The sequence below is a fragment of the Heloderma suspectum genome, chromosome 4, assembly GCF_057233095.1.
Source record: "Heloderma suspectum isolate Gila_16-S chromosome 4, 16-S_ref, whole genome shotgun sequence".
Taxonomy (NCBI): Eukaryota; Metazoa; Chordata; class Lepidosauria; order Squamata; family Helodermatidae; genus Heloderma; species Heloderma suspectum.
This window is the reverse complement of record NC_139461.1, coordinates 90,602,872-90,610,436: the sequence shown is the minus strand read 5'-3', so window position 1 is coordinate 90,610,436 and position 7,565 is coordinate 90,602,872.

The window sequence follows — 7,565 nt, the reverse complement described above, 5'->3', positions numbered from 1 at the left end:
ATGTATGAACCAGAAAAAAACCTAAGATTGGAAAGCAATTAAAAGAAAATGGTAGTTCATTATCATCTTCAGTCCAGAGTGCCTAGCTAGCAAGAGATATTTTGAAGGAAGTAGACTTGGAAGTCAATATTTCACAGAGACAACATTTCTAAATTATGTTAACTTGGAGCCAAGAAATTTCTCCTATGATAAATGACCAGTGTTTGAGAAACAGAAATGTGTCAAATGATAGTAAAGTAATTTGGACAGTGGTGTGCTGCAGGGATGCTCACATGTTTTTGAACAGGATCTAGAAAGTTGATATGCAACAATTATTCTGTTGTCTCCCTGAGGTAGTATGGCAGGGGAATCATGCCATAAATCCTAACATACTCATTTCCTGGTTAATGTTGCTAATTTTTTTCTTTGCCATTGATGAAGAGGAATTTTAGTCTTCACTCCTCTTGTTACAATGTCAAAGAAAGGCCTCATTTTGAAGAATTTGGGGGGGGTAGATATTGCAACGTGGGCGGTTTTCACATGGAGGTGATTTCAGACAATAACGCCACACACAAAAATGATGCAACCTTGTTAGCATGGTGGTGCTACTGCTTCACATTTAACTGTATGGATTGGCTGATGCTTTTATTTCTTAGAAAGTTAGAAGTGATATTTCTGATATCCTTTCAAAGAGCATCACATTCAAACAGCAAAGGGGCCTTCCTTGCTGGCAAGTTGTAATGTCTGATACAGTGTTTCAGGAGAAGGACAACAGATGCAAACTCCAGAACTGAGGCAGTCAGGCCAATCTGGATCTGATCTGAGCCTGTTAAATTATTTTCAGATGTGTGTGTTGTTGTGTGTGTTTTTTTAAACCATTTAAAAATAAAAATAATGTCATGTATTTAACATTATTTTTAGGCCACCTTTAAGGGTGGAACCTTCTCTCTATATTTCGTGAAATTGTTGGGTTTGCACCCATGAAAACCTACTTGGAATACTGTTGTTGTTGTTTAGCAATGGAGTTTTGACAATGTAACATTGGGCAGAGGCCGTTCCAGAAACGTGAAACCTCCAATATGCTGCGAATCTTTACTGTCCAAAATATTCACTGATTTTACTTCAATGAAGAATTTTCCCCAATACTTCCCTCATGGGCTATAAGTCATGGGGAGTGATGATATCACACTCCTTGTTATTCTGTTTTTTTTTCATGCAGATAACTCCAAAACAATTCTTCCTTTCACAAAGCTAAGTATAACTACAATGGTGGTGGCACTTGCTGCTGATTCAGACCAGGCCCTGATGACCACAGGGCAGGTGGGTACAGGTGGGAGAGAAAATACACTTTCCCATGGCCTGGAGATCTAGGAGGGCAGTGCCTAGGCTCCAGCACCATTATCATGAGGGAAGAAACAGGCTACATTACAAACAATACAATGTCATAGAAACTAATCTCCCTGTATTTTCTGCCTAAGGAAGTGAGGCAGGTGGCTATAGGGATGGCGGAGCATTCCGCCACGGATTTCGGTGAGGCCGAATGCACTGGCATTCAGCCCCCCGAAACCCGTGGTGGAATGGCCTCCCACCCCCCGCCACCTCGCGGAATAGCCCCGGAATGAAACTTACCTGGGGCTCCGGTGGTGGCGGCAGTGGCTCTGGCGGCTGGTCTTTCAACCGGCTCCTGCGGCCGCCATTTCCATCCTGCTCTTTGCCGTGATAGGCTATGTAAGTATTTACATAGCCTATCACAGCAAGCTAAAAAACCCACCACAGCATACGCAAATGGTGGCGGCTACAGAGGACGCCATTTGCATTCCCTTTTTTTTCGCTGTTTTAGCCTACGTAAATATTTACGTAAGCTATTACAGCGAAAAAAAGGGGAATGCAAATAGCACAGTGAGCTCTATTTGCGTTCCTTTTTTTTTTTTGCCGTAATAGCTTACATAAATATTTACGTAGGCTAAAATGCCGGGGGGGGGAAGGAACGCACATGGCTCCCACTACGCTATTTGTGTTCCCCTTTTTTTCACTGTAATAGCTTACATAAATATTTACATATGCTAAAACAGCGAAAAAAAGGGAACGCAAATGGTGCTGCCATAGCTGCCACCATTTGCGTATGCTGTTTTGTTTGTTTGTTTGTTTGTTTGTTTTTGCTTGCTGGATGTCTGGCTGCCGGCGGCCCCAGCCGGCAGCTCTGTGGAATCTCCGTGGAATGGAGCCGGCCGGATTAGGATTTTGGGGGGAGGTGTAGAGCGCCTCCCCTCCACCGCGAATCACCTCGTCGGAAAGGTAAGTGACTTTCATACATCCCTAGGTGGCTACAAGGAAGAGGGCCTTTTCTGCTGTAGCACCCTGTCAGTGGATTGAACTCCCTAGTGAGGTTCCCCTGGAACCTATGTTGTTGTCAGGGTTGGTTCGGAGCCCATAGAGCCCCAAAGCAGTTCTGATTCTGAGGAAGAAATACAAATTGTGGGAGAGGAACCCGCGCGCTGTTCAGAGGTGCTGCAGGAGGAAAAGCCCCTCCCTGATCACATTCCTGTGAGTGGTAGTGACCTTGGCAGGCAGGGGGAGGGACAACTGGAGCATCAGGGTGCTAGGCGCTGGTGTAGAGACAAGCGGGAGATGGAGGGCACCGAGAGGAGGTGCTCAGCCTGCTCGGCGCGATGTCAACAGCTGCACCCCAATGCCCCAAGGGAAAGGAGTGGACTTTCGCTTCCTAGCCCTTAAGTTCAGAGGCTTCCCATCTTTACCTCCAAATGGAGATCAACTGATTCACTAAGGCTAGAATCCCAAGTAGGCAGCTCTCTTAAGTTTTCCTCATTAGGCTCCTGCAATTAGCATCTGTAAGCGTCATTAGGTTGAATGGAAATAAAGCCTTGGAAAAGAGTCCTATTGTCTCTGTATTGATTCTGGCTACTTGAGGATTTCAGAAGGCAGCAAGGGCGCTCCTGACAGCTGTATTCCTTCCAGTGCCAGGTGAAGACCTTTTTATTCTCCCAGGCATTTTAGCATTTTAGCTTTCTAGTCTTTTAGCTTTGGTGTTTTAAATCTGTATTTTAAATCTCTGCAGTGCTGCTAGGTTTTATTGTGGTTTTATTCTAGTTGTATTGTTATATTGTGGTTTTAATGCTTTTATATTTTATATTGTTTTACCCTGCGCTTTTTGGTTTTAATGTTTGTGAACTGCCCAGAGAGCTTTGGCTATTGGGTGGTATAGAAATGAAATGAAATGAAATAAGTAAGTAAGTACCCGTTCTTTAGATCTTGTGAGATTTGCTGGAGCCAGTCAGAAGCAGTGTAAGAACAAGCAAAGCTATATTCTAAACAGCCAGCTGCTGGCCCATTTGCCATTAAACTAGGACTTGTATTTTGAGAGTCAGACAGATTTCTGCTTCCCTATGTGACATGCTTTCTCAAGGACTACATGTCTCAGGGTTCCTTGTGCATAGGCAGAAGGGACTGACAAAGCACCGTAATAATCAGGGAGATTGACCCCAGAGACAGTGGAAGCCAGTGCAGCTTGCAGAATTTACAAGCCTGAAATATTCATGAGCAACTCTTTAGTTCACAAATGCCCTCACCCGGCACCAGCTTGTCTGGCTAAAAGGGGGGGGCCATTGCGGGCGGGTGGGGTGACATGACGCAGGGGCCTTTGATTGGTGCACCCCAGTGGCACCACCATGCAAGGAGGGGCAGGCTGAGTTGCCTTAAACTCAGCCCCCTTCTCAAACTCAGCTCTCTGGCTCAACGCAGCTAGAGAGAACTACAGCTCCGCCAGAAAGGACACCGGCCTGCTGGAGACCGGTGTTGTCGCGCACGCTGAGGGCCCTGGCTCTTGAGGCTGCAGTGCGCCCGCCCTCTTCTTTCTCCTCGGTCACGCCGAGGGACTTTGGCCTGCTGGAAAACGGCTTCGTCCTTGTTCCAGCCGCCTGGACCCACGTGCTTCTGCGCGCCAAAATCTTCGCTTGGTGATATTGTTCACCTCCCTCCCTCCTTCGCCGGCTCCTTTCCTCTCGCCTGCCCGCCCGCTCGCTCGCCCTGCCCGCACGCCCGCACGCCATGCCCGCACGCCCGCCCGCCCGCGCGGTCGCTCAACCCGCCAGCCCGCACGCCCGCTCACTCACTCGCTCTGCCCGCATGCCCGCACGCTTGCCTGACGGGCCCGCCGGCCGCCGGGCCAGCTCACAGCCCGCCTGCCGGCCTGTCTACCCAGCCGCCGGCCTTGCCGGCCTCTTCCTCCTCGCCTTGCTGGCCTCCCTGAGGTGTTGCTCCTGGCGGGAGGCGTCGGCGGGCAGGTGAGCGCGGCGCCGGTGTTTGTCGGCGGCAGCGCTCCAAGCAACGGTCTGACTGCCCCCCCCCACTGGTCAGCCGAGCCTGCCTGTTGGAGGGGCGCCTGGCTGCTGAGCCGAGTCGGGGCGTGTATATCACAGTCCGATTGGTCGCCTCCCATGGGCTTGCGACATCTCCCCCTCCCACCCAAAAAACAAATAAATAAATAAAAAATAATAATAATTTTTTTTAAAAAGGAGGATCTGCGGCTAAGTGGTAGAGCACATGCTTGGCATGCGGAAGGCCCCAGGTTTAATCCCCAGCGTCTCCATTCTTTCTACGAAAGAATCCTGCCTGAAACTTTGGAGATCTGCTGCTGCCAGTCAGTGTCAACAATTCTGTGCTAGATGGACCCAGGGTCGGACTCAGTATAAGGCAGCTTCCTATGTTTGTATGAAAAGAAAGCTTTAATTAAATAAATAATAATATTAATATTAATAATAATAAAAATAATAAAAAACCATTAAATTACGATTATTAAATATTTAATTAATAAAATTGCGTAACAGCGGCGACTGCCTGTTTGGCGTCTCCCGTGACAGGGTGCCCTCGGCTGTGGGCACCCACACTCAAACGCAGCTCCCATCACCTTTGGCCCCTGGCTGCGCCTCTTGAAAATCTGATTTTCTATCTAAACGGTAGTGCAGCACTCCCATCTTCATCCCCAGGCCTCTCTGTCTCAGTCTGGAACTCACACCCACAGATCTTAAGACTGTGGGGTGGCTGCCTATTGTCTGGGGTGCCCAGCGGCTTTATTAACTCTTTGATGGTGTCAAGAGCTCCTTAGAGGGCTCTCTTAGTCTAATCCAGTAGCCAAGTCCAGACATAGACAAAGGGATTCTTTTCAAAGATTTATTCTTCCTTTGCAACTTAACTCTACAGGTATCAACTAGATCTGAGCAGCAGCATCCCTATGCCCTAAGTTCGAACAGTTGGTCCCCGTTTGAAAAGCAATTACTGGCAGACCCCTGAATATAAGGACTAGGGAGAATCCCTCCCCTTTTCCCTTGGATCCTCGGGGTGCAGCCGTTGAGTGCGTGCCTTCGCTAAGTCTGCTATCTGTGCTCGGTCACTCCCTTGACTGCTAACTAAAACTAGGAATGTGGGGGGGAGGAAACTCCATCAGCTGTTGGTCCTGGGAAAGAGGAGCGCGCTCCTCTCCCAGGAGCGACTGCTCTTCCTCAGCATTAGAACTACTCTGGGATTCTATGGGCTCAGTGTCCACCCTGACAGATAGCTTGCTTAATTCACCTCCTGCATCATGCCTCCTAAGAAGGGCCAGGGTGGTAAGAAAGGGAATGGGCCCCTCCCCCCTCCCCAAAGTCTGCTGCCATGGCCCGATTCTGACTCTGATGTGGACGCAGACCCGGTACTGGCATCAATTTTTTTTTCTCGTTTGGAAGCTGCTGAGCGTTCCTCGGGGATCCTTCCTCCTCCCCTGGCCAGGCACAAAAAATCCTCAGTGGTCCAGCACAAGCGAACACGACAGCAGACCCAACGCTCATTGCTCCTTTCTATTTCAGATCGCCTGGATGCTATTGAGGCATCCACCTCCTCTTCATCGGCTCTTCCAGAAGGCTCACCGCCTTCAGCGGAGCTCCTCCCTTCTGCTGCCTCATCTTCCCTGGGTGCACAAGCAACAACCTCGGTTTTTTCCAGCTGGGGATCAGAGTGTGCCCACGATTGGTACAGCTCGTCTCTGGGTTCAGGGCACCCGGACGCCATTGAGGCCTCCATCTCGCCTTCGCAGGTTCACCATGGCAGCACCCCACCACTGTAGGCAGTCCACCTTCCTGCGGCATCTCCGTCAGCAGTGATCCAAGCAACATCCTCCTCCTTGGGGTTTCGCCCAGGCGACACAGCACACCTGAAGGCGGTCTGCCCTCATGGGGCATCTCCATCAGGAGCAATGCAAGTGGTATCACCTCCCTTGCTCCCGGGGACCCAGACATGGCTGCCCTGGATATGGGTGAGATGACTGCACCTCACCCCAGTTGTTCAGATGGGTGACCCTTAGGGCTGTGGGGTTGCTGCCTTAGCTTACCTACCTGGGGGCGGCTGTCCCTCCCAGTGTCATCTCCCTATATGACGCCCGGGCCGCCTGCAGCTCCGTCAGTCACACCCCAGTAACCCCAGCCGCTTAATGCATCATCTTACAGGGTTTTTTCCTGGATTAATTAGGATCCCTCGCCTGCCCCCGCCCGTTTTGGACATCCATGTAAGGGGCATATCAGATACCTATGCTAATCTAGCGAGTTGTATTGTCACCAGGGCTACTCCTTCTCGTAATGTCTTTCGCCCGAGGAGGTGCGCGAATGGCTTGTTTAGGCCTCTCGCAGGAGGGCCGCCATTGCCCTTCTGTGCGTAAGGACCTGTTTGACCAGGTCCTTTCACTCCAATTTTGACTCCTTCCCAGCTGGGGTCGGCAACAGATCTGGCAGTGGCCACGTTCACCAGGTGGTCTCCCGCACTGGCCCTCGGCCTGTGGCGGGTCCGCTGCTTCAGCACTGCTACCTGTGCTGGGAGTAAAGCCCCAGTGGGCACATGCTCCCAGGACACCTGCAGTTTTCAGCGTGAATGCTCCCTTGTCGCAGTCAGCACTCTTGCACCTCTTGTCCAATGCTCGGGGAGGGGAGGGTCCCCTTGGAAAAGCCGAGGCAGTAGGAAGCTGTGGATGGCCAATGCCTAGTAAGGTTGGCACTGATACTCCGGCTTTAAGACACTACCCAACTGGGGGAACGCGTCTTAACTTGGAACACGGTTTATGCTAGGTTCTAGGGCCCCCCTAGCATTTTTTCTTTAGGTCAACATAGACCATCCCTACCTCGTAAGCAACATTTCTCCTCGCTAGGCGTCGACAGGTTCAGGAGAGGTTAACAATGCAGTACTGGCAGAAGGGTTTTAGCCCCCCCCCCTTTTTTCCACACCCCATTAGCTATTCTAGGGATCTCCCTTCTCGAAATGGTGCCCAGGAAATCCTCTAGGGAGTGTATCCTGATTCGTAACCTCTCTTTCCTGAGGGCCAGTCAATTATCACGAGATCCCAGATCATCTCTGCTCAGTGTGTCACACCTCTTCGATGAGGCAGCTGTCTTTGTCTGGGATCCCGGCCACGGGTCCCTGATGGGCATGTGCTACATGGAGTCCAAAGATGGTGGTCATTGTTCTGACCTAACGCAAGTATTGCTTCCCCTTTTCTGTTACTTCGGTGCCCCTTAGCTCACAAAGGCTGAGGGCCTGTCTCCCACAGC